Source organism: Choloepus didactylus, chromosome 24 (assembly GCF_015220235.1).
Source record: "Choloepus didactylus isolate mChoDid1 chromosome 24, mChoDid1.pri, whole genome shotgun sequence".
Classification (NCBI taxonomy): Eukaryota; Metazoa; Chordata; class Mammalia; order Pilosa; family Megalonychidae; genus Choloepus; species Choloepus didactylus.
Window position 1 is genome coordinate 11,860,864 of NC_051330.1, and position 10,722 is coordinate 11,871,585.

Consider the following 10,722-nt stretch of genomic DNA (forward strand, 5'->3'; position numbering starts at 1 on the left):
AATCATGTGGAGGAGTGCAGCAGAGTAGAGGTTTTGAACGAGCAACATGTGACAATAAATAAAATGCAGCAGGGCATTCCAAACAATAAGGATTCACAAGTGTCCACTGGATTTGTCAGTCCACAGTTCCCTTTTAGAAGAATGGTGGAGGCTGAAATCAGAGTGCCATAGATTGGTAAATAATTGGAAAATTAACAGATAGAGGTAATGGGATGACTGTATATTTTACTTTTGAGAAAATTGGCTATTAAGTTTACATAAAGTTACAGAACTAGCTCAAAAGGAACAGAGGGGCAAGGGAGAGTTGTAGTATGGTATAGACTTGAGCAGATTTATAGGTCAAGGAGGAAGAGTAGGCGTAGAGAAAGAGGGATACAAAAAATGGAGAAAATGGCATGTGGTCCAAGAGGAAATGGTAGGGCAAGAACCTGAGGACATTGGGAGAAGTTTTCACCTTGAATAGGGAGACAGCTCATGAATGGTGAGGAAATGTGCTAATGCAGATACCTTTTATGGGAGGTAGAGGCCAAGAACTTATAACAGTTCTTACCTACTGACTGAATTTGAAATAGTGGAGTTTGGAGGCGTGAGGAAAGTTAAAAAGAAAACAACAACAACAAACAAAAACTGAAGGACAGAACTGGCCAAAGAAAAATAAAAGGACTGTCCTCAAGTCTCCTGTAAGCTACGCACTATGAGTTATAAGAAGTAACAGCCCATACAGTTGGGTAAGTCCTTCCAGCTGGGTACAGGTATGAAGTATAAGAGCAGAGTAGCCAGATAGTTCTAGCCCTTGGACTTGACAGGGTGGGTGAGTAGCAGATGGGGAGTTTTAAGTGCCTTACACTGTTAGTGAATGTATTTCAGGTGGTGAGTCATGCAGTGTAGACTGGGTAGGAAGTTAGTGTGGATTGGAGGAGGCTGACATATTGGTGCTAAAGGAAACTATCAAAGGACTTTAATATGAGTTACATATTAATATCAATGGGAGTAATGGTGTAAGAGTTCTGTAAGGACAAGGGTTGTGACCAGAAAGTGCTATCAGAGATGAAGAAATTATAATTTGATCTTAACCTCATGAAAGACTTTGAGCCATACCCCCACCCCTAACCCCCAGCTAAGCCACTTCCCAATTCGCGACCCACAGAAATTGTGAGATGATTAAGGTTTGTTGCTTTAAGTTGTTAAATTTTGAGATAATTTGTTACACAGCAAGAGAGAGCTACTACAAAGTGACATACTCAAAATTACATGGGCACTAAGAAAATCAGACTTTGAACCAGATTTGCCTGATCCCCAAGACCATGCTATTTGAAGTAAAAACTCAATCTTCCAAAGAGGTTCCTTTTGGAACTCTTGATATTGTGACAAGTGAGCTGCACACATGAAAAGACCATTGTGAGTAAATGACAGCTTCTGCTTGCATAATACTTGCATTTCATTTATGTGATTTTTTATTAACATTAAAGGATAACCACACCAATGCCAGATGTTAATAAAAGTTGTATACGTAAATCCTATATTGTTGCATGATTGTTCTGTAAATCCACAATTTCCCTAAAAAAAATTGATTAAAAATAAGAAAAGATTAAAGGATAATCACTGAAATAACTTGTAGATTCACATCTTTGTGTTAGATCATCTGTGTTCCTCTCTCTGGCTTTCTAAGTACTTGCCCCCTTTCTTCTTTCCTATACACTATTTCTCCACAAGCTGTCTCTACATTGGAAAATTACTTTCCTCAATACTATTGTCTCAATTATTACTATATTGTACACACTGCTCAACTTTTTGAGACTAGGATGTTCATATTCTCCTTACTTTACTGCTATATTCCACAAAGAAAATAAAACCTAAACACTAGAATTCATTTCTCTGTGATTATAGAGTTTCCAGTACTTTTATTTTAACTTCCATTGTAAGTTTAAGTTTTTTGTTTGTCAGTTTTGACAAAAAAAAAAAAAAAAAAAAAAAAGGCTGCTGCAGTTTGATTGAGGTTGTATTGATTCCATTAATAATTTGGGGGAGGATTAACATCTTAAAGATACTGAGTCTTTCAAACCATGAGCATGAAGTATCTCATAAAAGTTTCTATTTTCTCTCAGCAATATTTTCCATGTTCAGGTCTTTCTTACTATTTTGTTAGAATTTATTGTAAAGTAAGTATTTTATATTTTTTGCTATTGTACATGATATTTTATTTTTATCAATTTCTATTTGTTCACTGCTTGTATATAGAAATACAGTTGATTTTTTATATTGAAAATTTCTATCCTGAAAGTTGGTAAACCACTTAGTAAATCTACGACCTTCTTTGTAGATTATATCTGATTTCCTACATAGAAGATGATGTCACCTGTGAAAAAGATATTTCTACTTCTATACTAGTATGGATGCCTTTTATTTCTTCTTCTTGCCTGATTTTACTGGCTAGAACCACCAGTACAGTGATGAATAGAAATTATGAGAGAAAACATCCCAGTCTAGTTTCTGATCTTAGAGGAAGCATGTTCAGTCTTTCACCATTAAATAAGATGTCACCTACAGGTTTTTCATCAATGCCCTTTATCAGGTTGAAGTTCCTTTCTATCCCTATTTTGCTAAGAATATAAGCAGGAATGGATGTTGCATTTTTGCCAGATGCTTTTTCTGTGCCTCTTGAGATGATTATGTGATTTTACTTTGTTAATCTGGGAAGTTACATCTCCCAGAAATCTGGGAAATTTCTGAAAATTAGCCAGCTCTGCATTTATGTGATGATTTTTCACTTGAACATAATGTATTTTCCTTTTTATATATTGAAATTCATGAATTGTATTTTTTCTGGGTTTAGTATCAGGGTATTACTGGCATCATACAGGGCATTGGGAAAAACACCCTCTTCTACAATATTTCCAAATATTTCTTGTAGAATATATTTTGATGCACTGTTATTAGGTGCATAAATGTTTAAGATTGCTATGTCTTCTTGAGGAAATGATCCCCTCATTGTTTTGAAATTATCTCCCTTAACCTGATAATATTATCTGCTCTGAGACCTTGTCTGGTATTAATGTATTAGAGTCATATTTTTTTTTTCAGAATTAGCATAATGCAACTTCTTCCATTCTTTCATTTATTGGAAATTTTTATTTATATCTAAGGTGCAAATTTTTTTCTAGGGAGCATATAACTGGGTCTTGTCTTTTCATCCAATCTTGCATTTTCTGCTTTTTAACTGGAGCATTTAGATGATTTACATCTCATATGAATTTGTTTTCTGTTTATCCTATGTATTCTTTGTTTCCATTTCTCTATTTTCTTCTTTCTTTTGGATTAATCAAGTATATTTTTAATTCCACTGATCTCCTTTGCTGGCTCATTAGCTACAACTCAATGTTGTTTTAATTTTAGTTGTCATTTTAGTGGGCTTGCAGTATGTTTGAAAACATCTGGATTTTGCCTCTAGCTTCTTTTAATATTTTCTCATTATCCCTGATTTTGAGCAATTGGATTATGATGTGTCTTCAAATTTACTTCATGTTTCTTAAACTTGGGATTTGTTGAGCTTCTTGGAAATTACTGGTCTATAATTTTCATCACATTTCAAAAACTTTCTGCCATTCTTTCTTAAAATATTTTTCTATATCCCCTCTCTTTCCACTTCTTTAGAGATTCTATTTATTAGGCCATTGAAGTTCTCACAGATGAACTGATGTTCACCTCATTAAAAGTATTTTTCTTCTCTTTATTTTTCATTGAAAATAGTTTTGATCACTATGTTTTCAATTTCACTGAGGTTTTCTTCTCCATGGTCTAATCTGTTGTTATTAATCCTATCTAGTTTTTTTTTTTTTTTCACATTAGACATTTTAGTTTCATTTCTAGAATTTGAGTCCTTTTCATATCTTCCATGGCTATACTATCATTGCTACTTTATTTAATATACTTCTAGTGACTCTTTAATGTCCTTTAAAAGATATTTCATTATAGCATCTTTTCTAATTATAACTTCTTTGCCAGTTTAGGTCAGTGTAAATTGATTGATTATTTTCAGCATTATGAGTCATATTCTTCTTCTTTATATACTGGTAATCTTTAAGTGGATAGCAGATATTATGAATTTTGCTTTGTGCAGTTGTATATTTTTATGTTCCTGTAAATATTCCAGAGCTTGCTTCTGACATGCAGTTAAATTATTTGAAAAGTTTGGTGCTTTTGGTCATAACATTATGATTTTTAGGCAAGTCTGAGGTACTGCTAAGGTTCATTAATCCCCACAACTGAAGCAAAACTTTCTGAGTACTCTCTCCAGTGCTCTGTGGAGTATGAGATTGTCCAATACGGCTGGTAGGTAGAGGCACTATTCCCTTCTATTTGTGAGCTCCACTTCGCTTTTGTACTTTTCAATGATTCTTTCTTTGGCATCAGATTTTTTAACACACATGCACTGATCGGTACACTGCTAAATACTTGAAGGGAACCTCTGCAGATTTTCAAACACAATCACTCTTTATTTCTCTCCCCTTCTCTTTTACACACACACGCACACACACACCCCTTCGTTATTCAGGCCTGTAAATTCCAGCCAGCTTATTTTCCCTAAGGTTTCTACTCCTTTTCCTCAGATCAGATAACCCTCTAGATTCTGCCAATTTCTCATTTCCTTGCACTGTGCCCTGCAAATTTTCTCAGGGCAGTAAGCTGGGGTGGTCATAGACTTCCCCCTGTTTGTTTTCTGTTTGTTAGGAATCACTGTCGTCCATTGCCTGGTGCCCACTCTCTTGAAAATCATTGTTTAACATATTTTGTCATATTTTTTGGTTGTTGTTGTTGTTTCAGATGATAGGAAAAATCTTGGTCCCTGCAAGTCCATCCTGGTGGGATTTTAAAATTCACTTAGAATGTGATATATTATGATTCACTTGACAAATATGGAAGCTTTTGTATTCCTTCAGTTGGCTTTGCTTTTGATCAATATGCATTGATTCTGACAATTAATACAGTTGTTGCACATTCGTTTCTTTGGGATCTCTATAACTTCAATCCAAATGAAAGCTATTGGTAAGGAAAAGAAATCGTCGTCCCTCTGAATTTCTCTCGTGACTGTAGAATATGTTTAATTAAACCGAAAAGCAGTGCAGAGGAGTTCATTGAAAGACACTTTCACTGAACTTTCTGTCGAGATCCAGAAAAAAATATATGGCTGTTCTGGTTGTGTATTGCTGCATAATGAGTCCACCCAAATTGCAGTGGCTTAGAAAAACAGCAATCCTTTTGTTATTCTCTCTCACGGCTCTAGATGTTGACCAGGCTCAATTAGATGGTTTTCATTCAGAATCTCCAATGCCTTGGCAGACAGTGAAGTCGTTTTGTGTCTCACTCACATGTGTGGAGGTTGATCCTGGCTGTCATTTGGCACTTCAGTAGGGGCTGTGTACTGGAACGCCTGCATTTAACTTCTAAATGTTGCCTCCCTTCCTCGTTGCATAGTGCATGGACTCCAAGAATGAGTGTCTCAAGAGGACCAGACATAATATCTAATGCCTAGTTCAGAAGTCACATAGTCATCACCTCCAGAGTAACCACAAGCCCACTCAGATTCAAATTGAGCTAACTCTTGATGGGATGTGGGTCCATATCACATTGTAGGAAGGGTTTGTAGATGGGAGATCTTTGGTGGCCTTCTTAGAAAATATAATTTTCCATGATCATCTTTAATAAAGCTCCGGAATACAGTAATTACCATAATAAATGTAACACTTGGAGCAGGAATGTCTAAGAAATAGCTCTAAAAACTTACGGCTGGGTTTCTGGACAATGAAATATTAGGCAGAGGGTTTCTCCTTCCCTAGTGGGATGGCCAGATGCAAACTTCTTTGGGACTAAGCTATTTTCCCACAGTATTGGGATTGCACCATCCAAAAAGCTTATATTTCTCAGGTGCTGAACACCTGGTTTTCCTATTTAACTCCTGTGAAGAATTGGCACTCTGCATACAGACTATTGGGGTGCCAAGCAGCCTGTGCATTCTCCCACTGAAAAGGATACTTTAATGTTCTTGTCCTGTAGAAGGCTGGATTATCACAGGGCTGTGTCCCTCCAAGAGGGTAGCCTGGCCCCAGATTCCCTCCTTGTGAGATTATTGGAGAAGCAAAAAACTGCAAGATGGCCTTTTCTTCTGTTCACCTCATTTGGAATATTAAGTTTTATATTTCATCAAAAAGCCTTTGTCTTAACTGAATTTTTGTGACTTTGCAAAACTTGTCCCAGTTCCTAATGAAGAACTGGCAGAAACTCAGAAAGAAAGCATCATGGCACAGCATATTAAAGAGTAAAAATTAATAAATCTTGTGTGTCTGTGTATGTATTAAAAAACCAGTAACATTCATGTAGAAAAACTGATAGAATTTTACATTTTCTACTTTCACTCATATTTATTTACTAATTATTGATAGCTGTGCTATTTAGAGGTACATAGTACTTACCTGACACATTGTCAGCTCCATGAGAGCATGTAAGTGCCTTATGCAGCTCTTTTTCAATGTGATACCTGGCACATAATATTGATTTAAAATATTTAGATTAATGTGTGAACAAATGCTTGTGTAGGAAATCACTGGCCATTCTTGCCACCAAGGTGCCTATTTGGATGGCTCCTAGAAACCATCCTGCATTTTGTGATGCATCCTCAATTATCTCAAATTATATTGCAAACATAATTAGCATAAGTCTCATGGGTGCCAAGCTGATGATGTCTTATAGCCAGCTGCCCCAAAGGGTGTTGGGCACGTGATTTTCCATAAACAACTGGGGATGAAAGTTTTTAAAAATAATTGTGTAAAAATAAGTTTTGTATAAATGACAAACAAAATATTAGTATCCTTAATATATTAAAAAAAAACTTGCAAATAAGTAAGAAATGGAAGTATACTTCAATAGATACAATGGCTTGAGGATATGAATTATCATTTCTCTATAGAAGAAATACAAAGACTAAGGAATATATGAAAATATGGTTGCTGTTCATCACACTATAAGTTACTAGTCCAACTGGGAGTGATAAAAATGAATAATAATATGCACTCTTGAGGACAATGAAGTGAACGTGCAATTTTATGAAATGCTGGTGAGACAGTAAGTTGATGCAAACTTACAGGAACAATTTGGTAATTTTTATTAAAATCTTTGATCAACAAATTTTATTCCTATAAAGACAGCCAAAAGAAATAGTTAGGGATATTTTCAGAATTTTCATTTTATTCATTATATCAGAAAATTGAGTAAATCTTAGCACCCACCAAAAAGAATTTTTAAAAAATAACAGCATACCTACCCAATCGTGTAGTCAGTTAGCATTATGCTGTAGAATAATATTTCGTAACATGCATATTTGCCATATAAAAAGCACTTTTCAAAACACTGATATCTTTCTGAAAAAAAAATCAAATGATTATAAATAGACAAAGGACTTGGCATATCTACAATAAATTGCTGAAGAAGTCTTGGTAGGAGCGTTGTGGGTGACTTCTATTTTCTTACTATTGCTTTTCTGTATGTTCTCATTTTTATGGTGGGAATGATTAATTCTCTATAGGGAAAACAATAACAATTAAAAATAAACAAATAAACAAACCCTGGGACTGGAGGCTGTACTACCGTCTTTGACAATGGACTCCTCACCAACTGAAATAGCAGGAAAGCCATCTAGAGCTGTGATTTTGAAACCATATACACTAAAAACCTAAAAGCTTATTCAAACTCTCTTCAGCTCCACTTTGATAACTTACTGCAGTCTAGGTTAGATAACTAAGCAATTTCCCCCTGTTTTGGGTTAGTTTGCCTATTTTACTCAGAACACAAGTGATTACTTATACATTAACTCATCCATTTACCCTAAAATAAACATTCATTGAATTTTTGCTGTTGGGTTAGGGATCTGGGGCATTTACAATAATGTGACTAGATATCTGTCTTCTGAAAGAATTTATATGCCATTTATATGCCATTTATATGCCATTTATATGCCATTGCAGATTGTTTTCATGTACCTTGACTACTCAATAAAAAATATTTTAAAGCAGGATTAACTTAGCAGGTTAACCTCATATTTTTTCCTGCCTAATAATTAGCTGTGTTATTACATTCACTGTACTGTTTATTACAGTGTAAATCCTTTCTACGGTAGATCATCTAAAAGACTGTACTGGGTGATGTGTATCCACGATGTGTGTATTTAAGCTATTATAGATCTTCCTATTTACTGAAAAGGAAATGTTATTTGCAGGACTCCCATATTACTCTTAATTCTTTCCTCTTACATACTGCTTTGAATGATCTTCAAATTTTCTGTTTATTTATAAATGGCAGAGCTAGAATACATTTTCAAAAAATTATGGAATAAAAAAGACAATCAGTATTGAAGGGATCAGATTGAAGTGCTTATTCTTAAATAGAAATGGCTACATTATTCATAAACTGATGTTGAGAGATACAATCCATTGCCTGGGTAATATTCAGGAGGGAGAAAGTACAGGGGACATTGATGGGAGCCCAGGAATCAAATTATTAGTCAAACTCCTTCCTAAATATGAAATATAAAGTTCCTCTAATATTCCATGTTATTTTTTCCCACCTCTGAAATCCTCATCTCTGGTTTACACAGTGAGGTGAAAATGTCCTTAATATACTAAACCTGATGCTGGTGTATAAGATCAAAGATTTTCTTTCATCACCCAAGAGCTAAAAAGAGGATTCTTTCGAGCTCCCTGTTTAACCAAAGCAGCTAAGCAGTGGTTATGGCCAAAGGCTGTCTTCCTCTGATTTTTTATCCAAGAGATTTAAGTTGCCATCTCTCTAATCATAGCATTGAATCCTATAATAGACTTTTCTGAAAGAAGTCATAAAAAAATTTCCCTCATCTTTCTTATGATAAAAATTTAGTGCTACATAGAACAAGAAGACTTTTCATGCTTCCTAGAGAAGTACATCCCCTGCAGAAAGTAATTTGATATGAAAGTAACAGATTCTCTTGGCAGGGAGAATAATTGTTTTCTGCACATTGGAGACAATCATAAAGTTACACTAGGTTTTTTCTAAAAGCAGTCCAGCAAATTATACTAAAGAATGTTTGATGCTAATTTAACATTCAGAAACCCATCGTTTTGACTTTATGTGATTGTAGTTATTGAACTAGTTTGAGCAAAACCTCTCTAACATTGTCATTGTCTTCTGTGTATAGATAAAAACTGTTAGCTACCCTGAATTTTTAAAAAGATAGATCAGTTTTGAGAAGTGTATTTAGTGGAACTTCTTAAGAGAGAAATGAGGCAAACAGTGGACTTGCTCTCTTGATTCTTCACACTGCCAATATATTCTGCACATTGCCACTCAATTACTTTTTAATTACAAACTCTTTAACATGATATTTCTATGCTGAAAAATGCCTTCTGAGGGCCTCCATTGCCAGTGTCATGATTAAATGTGGGTTACAAGGACGAGATGCTTGACATAAAGGATAAACCCAAGACACTGATGTTGGGGACAGATTGGAAACTGGGTAGGACTTAGGGAAGCTGATGGCAAAGAAAAGTATAGTAAAGCTCTCTTGAGCTTTGGTATGTCAGACTTCTGCAAGTAATGGAAGTCAAAGTTGAGAAAATCAGTGAGTCAAAAGTAATGCTGGGGAATGGGGCTGAGCAGGTTGTGGGCTGTTTTCTTTGACCTAGACAACATGCTCATCAACATGGCTGGGGCGAATTGGAAGGGCATGTTGGAGGTGGTAAAATTCTTACAATCAAAATACCATTACAAAGAAGAGGCTGAAATCGCCTGTGATAAAGTTCAAGTTAAACTCAGCAGTGAATGCTTTGATCCATTTAAGACAGGCATTACTGATCTAAGGACTTTACAATGGGAAGAAGCAATCCATGAAACAAAGGGTGGTACAGCCAATAGGAAATGGGCTGAAGAAAGTTATTTCCTGTGGAAATTTACACGCTTACAGCATATGACACTAGCAGAAGATGTCACAGCCAAGCTTATTGAACTTCGAAAGGAGGTCTGCCTACTTCTATTAACAAATGGAGACAGACAGACACGGAGGGAGAAGATTGAGGCTTGTGCCTACCAGTCCTATTTTGATGCTGTTGTTGTAGGTGGAGAGTAGAAAGAGGAGAAACCAGCACCTTCCATATTTTATTATTGCCGTGATCTCCTCAGAGTTCAACCTGGTGACCGTGTGATGGTTGGTGACACTCCAGAAACTGATATACAAGGAGGACTCAGTGCAGGGCTGAGAGCAAACAGTCTGGATAAACAAGAACAGAATAATGCCACAGGAGTCAGTCCCCACCCCTCATTATATAGTTTCTTCAGTGTTAGAGCCACATGCTGTCTTACAAAGTATAGACTGCAAAGTCAATATGTCAACCCAAAGTTCCTAAAGGAATTTTGGAGTAAAATTACAGAATTTGAACTAAGACAAGTTACGTAAAGGTATTTTATATTCTATGGCCCAATACTGCAAATAATTTTACTTTGTAAAATTATGATTTGATGGCTGTAATTGTGAAGGTCCTCCAAACCCTACTGCTTTTACATTTGACACTCAACCGTTGAATGGTATTTATATCTAAAAATTCAAATAATTACTTTTTTAAATATAATTCAGAAAACTTGAAATATTTGTTTCCCTGTGACTTGTGATTTTTAAAATTATTAAAATTTTTAACATCTTGGCTC

The 10,722-nt window shown here is 35.4% G+C and overlaps 1 pseudogene; it reads left to right on the top strand.

Moving 5' to 3' along the window:
* The first annotated feature begins 9,667 nt into the window (after positions 1 to 9,667).
* LOC119519915 lies at positions 9,668 to 10,424 on the top strand (annotated as a pseudogene).
* The last annotated feature ends 298 nt before the right edge of the window (positions 10,425 to 10,722 follow it).